Genomic DNA, 4,502 nt, shown 5'->3' with positions numbered 1-4,502 from the left:
CGGAGCAAAGGACATGAGATCTCGCGAGGCTTTGCGGAGAGGGCGGAAGTAGCCAAGCGAGGGAAGCCGCCTGCTCTCGCGATACTTGTGAGGCCGATGACGAAGGCAGCGGGGGCGGAGCTATCCTCGGGGGAAGCGGTGCGAGCCAGGGGCCCTTGCGGCTCCTGCGGCTCCTGCGCGAGCGTGGCCGTGGCCGCGGGCACCACCCTATTGGCCGTCGCCCCGGGCACGGGCGGCCCCACGTGACGTGGCTGCGGATGGCGCGGCGGGGCGGGGCTCGCGTTCAGTCGGCCCGTGGCGGCCTAACGGTGCCGCGGGCAGCGGCTGCTGTCAGGGCCTTCCCGTGCCCGGGGGCCTTGGCCACCCGCCCGAACTGAGGCTGGTGCCTCTGGGGCCGGGGCGCCTGTCTGCAGCCCCTGGGCTCGGCCCCGCAGCACGTGGGCTTGTAGGGGCCCAGGGAGGCCCGGGCGATGGTGCCTCACGTCAGCCGCTGAGGGGTTTCACAGCAGCCCGCGCTGGCGCAAGCCGGGCCTACGGTGGTCGTGTCCTTTCCCCTGGCTGCCCCACCCCTTCCCTCCCGCCAGCAGCAAGTGGCCATCCGAGCTGGAGCAGGCTGCAGCCCTGGCTGAGGGGCTCTTCCAGAGGCATTTGAGGCTTGTGATGGATTACAGTAAAGCGTTGTAACAAGGCTCTAATGCGTTTCACAAAAGTAGTGGTGTTAGGCGGAAATTGAAGTAAGGATAACTGTTTCCCTTAGCAGCACGTAACAGAGTGGCCCACAGACACATGGGACTATAGCAGCAGCGCTCCAGAACTCATGTTACGTTCCTCTCCGCTGCAACTCATCATGTTCTTGCCTTCCACTGCTAAGATGGCATAGGATGGCCTTTAAGGAAATAAACAAATACTAGCAAACCTCTCCCAGGGCAGAGCATTAAAAACCCCCATGAGCTGATCCCTGATGCAGAGTGTTAATGTTACCACAGCCCACACTGGAAAGAGTGGAAGGACCTGTGTTGGCATTCTGTCACACAGCCAGGCTTAACCTTGCTCTGATCTTAGTCTCTGATGCTAGATTTCTTTGGGAGGTTTTTTCCTTTTCATATTTTCCTTCTTTTCTTGCTTTCAAATGATGATCTTTATTCTTAGCCAGATGATGAAACTTTATTTTTGTCTTGATCTTCAGTGCAATGGTGGCAGTACACGAGGTCACACGTACAGTGGTGACCAAGTCAAGCAATACTAGTCTCTCCAGGCTATAAGATGTAGATAACATCTAGGGTTTAGACGCTAGTGCAGCCAGAACTCATCACCAGGCTCAGGCAGCAAAGAAGATTACCAAAAAGATGTCTGTGACTTGGCCTCTAATTGATCCATTTTCCCTTCTGCCTGCATTTGTTTTGACCTAAACTGCCATTGCCTTCCTGAACTGTGACAGAATGACTTGGCACACTGATTGCAAAAGTTATACTCAAAACTGCATGAGCAACCATAATTCTGGCATCTTTTAACCTGTTCTAGATTGCAATGGTGTCTGGCATATCTTTGAGAGACTGCAGGTGGAACGAACTAGATCGGTGGGAAGGAAGATGGTGGAAGATATGACCGAGACGTGTCTAGAGGAGCTCCCCCAATTCAGTTGTGTAAAGCATGGTCAGGATGCCAAAAGCTGTCTGTTTCTTTGAACAAATTATTTATGTGTGGCATCTTGTTTATAGCTTTTACCCTTGTTGGATCAGTGCAGTCATTTTTCATTACAAAGCTCAGACAAGCAGTGAGGACTGCAGCCTAATATCTTGGCACAAAGAGCAGTTTTACCTGCTGCTCTTCAGCACACACGGCTGCCTCACACATGCTGGCCACGCGTTTGTTCCCAGAGGACTTTGGCAGGAGTTTGTGGGGTCAGTGCTGGAAGGTGCAGTGACAAGCAGATGAAGTGTTGGCAGACAAATTATGGCAGCTTTGTCTCTTGACAAATTCAGATATGTGTCTCCAGGGACATGCTGCACCATCACTGACCCACTTGTTTTCCATTGTGAAAGACACCTCTAGTCTCACAGGGCTGAGTCCACAGGATGCCAGTGACAAAATGACTTCTGGTTATCTTCCACTGTTGGCTGAAGGCTGACTTTGGTGGGTCAGGTACATCCAGGGAAAGGAATTTTAGGGAGTAGGGAGTATTTCTTTTTCACATGCTAAATCCTTTAGCACCAAATGTTTTGGGTTTTGTGCCCTTCTTACATATTGGACAGATTTTTGGAAAGCAAATCCCATATATATTTGGTTGTAACACAATGTTTGGACATTTGATGTTTGGCTTTTAATATTAACTTATACTGAAAATTTTCTTTCTTTTTGTTTATTAGCACCTGGGCTACTCCACTGTTCTGCATACTATTTTTTTTTGTGTGATTCTTTTAGAATCATGAAGTCCTTTAAGGTGTTGTGTAACAGCCTAGGAAGAAAGATGTTTTTGAAGTTTCCAGAATGTTTTCTCTGTTTTCCAGATGGCATCCAACATCCTGAAATAAGTCAAATTCAAGGGAGAGCTTATCCAGAAGAAAAATGGGGATGGGTATTGCTGGTTTGTAATTAGAGCTGACAGAAGCAGGCTAAATAGGAGTGTCTTAGGTGAAGAAGAGAATGTGAATATAAGGAATTGCTTTGTGCTACTTCTGCAAAAGGCAGAAGAGCTATAGAGAGAATTTCAGTATTGTTGTTCACCGTATTTCAGCCTTCTAACAGAGAAAGCAGTTTTGTTGTGGAAAAAGCTGAGCTAAATAATGCTCTCAGGTCTGTGTTCCACAGCAGTATCGTATAAAAGAGAGACCATACAAGACAGAAAGAGAGAACCCAATGTAATGCAAGACACTTTTCTAGTTGTGCCTTTCTTTTGTCTTCCTCCCTTTTTCTATAAAGATGGATGAAAGACAATAGCAGGAACAACCAGACAGCCCCCACCATATTTTCCTCTACAGGAGAAGCAGGTTGGTCCAACAGTTTGAAGTACAGGCCTTTGAATCAAATCGCTTCCAATCTTGGCTACACACAAACTTCCATATGACTGTTGTATTCAGAGCTCGAATGCAGTAAGTCTTACACAGTTGTCCTACGGCAGTGAGAGATCTTTAGAGGAGGAGAGTAAAACTTAATTTTCATACCTAGCTATAGATGAAAAAATAACATAGCAACTGAAGTTTTTTTCCACATGAGTGAGTTTAGGAGCTTAAGAATGAAAACTTGGGAAACCTCTGTAGCATATTTACTTAAGAAATTTAGGTCAGTTCAATCAATCGAGTCTAAGATCCGCAGGTGAATCTACAGAGGTGGGTGAGACACATAGTAATCTATGCATAGGCTGTGTCAAAGTTGGAGCTAGTTGGGGCAGCTAATTAAAAAGATCACAAAGACATTTTGACATTGGCATATTTTCAGTAACAAACTGAAAAAAGGATTTGTAAAATTCATGTTGGACAACTTGTAAGAAAAAAATCAAATAGTCACATTCTCCTATGTCTTGTGCCACAGCAGCAAAGCCATGCGAATTAGGTGAGCTGTAAACTAAGAACATGGCAGATTGAATATTTCAGTAAGAACATGACTGAATATTTACTTTTGATACCACATAGTTTGAGATACAATCTTTGCTTTTGTAATTTTTTTTGTAGTACAGTATCCTCAGTGCCACCATGTAATCTTCAAGAATCTGAATTTAAGCTTCACTTTTGATTGTATATTGCTTATAATCACTACACAAAATCCCTAATATCAAAATGAGTAGATTAATAACTGCCAGAGGAGAAAGCATTTATTCCTAACGCTAGCTGTATGGCAGCGAGTCTGTGCTGTGTGAGCCAGTGTCACAAAAGACACTGAAAGTCAAGTTCCTTACCCATGCTAGGGCTCCATTGAGAAATAACACTCCCTAGATTTCTCATCCCCTGGGATATTAATTACCTCAGACTGATGTTTATTACTTGATTCACTGATAGCAATTCAAGTTGCTGTGATAATTTTTCCTCTAAAATGCTGGCACTCAGGAAGTCAAGAAGTTTGTTTTAATCTCTTACAAGAACTGCCGTTTAGACAGATGTACACAACTCTAAAACCCTTCTAAAAGTCCCTCCCAAGCATTCAGCAGACTCTCAGTAAATCAGATGATAATGCTGTCTTGTAAATATCTAGAGATAGCACATGAATCATTCTACAGTTCGGGTTGGGTATAAGGAGAGACTCAAGTATCATGGAAGCTGCTTTTCAAAACTTATGTCTGGGACTCAGTGCATTTTACTTCTCCAGATGAAGAAAAGAAGTGTTTAAGATTATTTTTACTTGTGAGAGAAGTGCTAGTATATGGGATCCTGCACAAACTCTTTGGGAGAACAACCTTGCTGTGAAGAGTTTATTAGTACCAAAAGGGAAATTCAGTAAACATGCTTACTTCCAAATAGATCATATAATAAAAGAATAGCTTGTCAAACTTTTACTATTCTGAAAACAGG

This window comes from Ciconia boyciana, chromosome 8 (assembly GCF_034638445.1).
Source record: "Ciconia boyciana chromosome 8, ASM3463844v1, whole genome shotgun sequence".
Lineage (NCBI taxonomy): Eukaryota > Metazoa > Chordata > Aves > Ciconiiformes > Ciconiidae > Ciconia > Ciconia boyciana.
Note: the sequence above shows the minus strand (reverse complement) of the source record.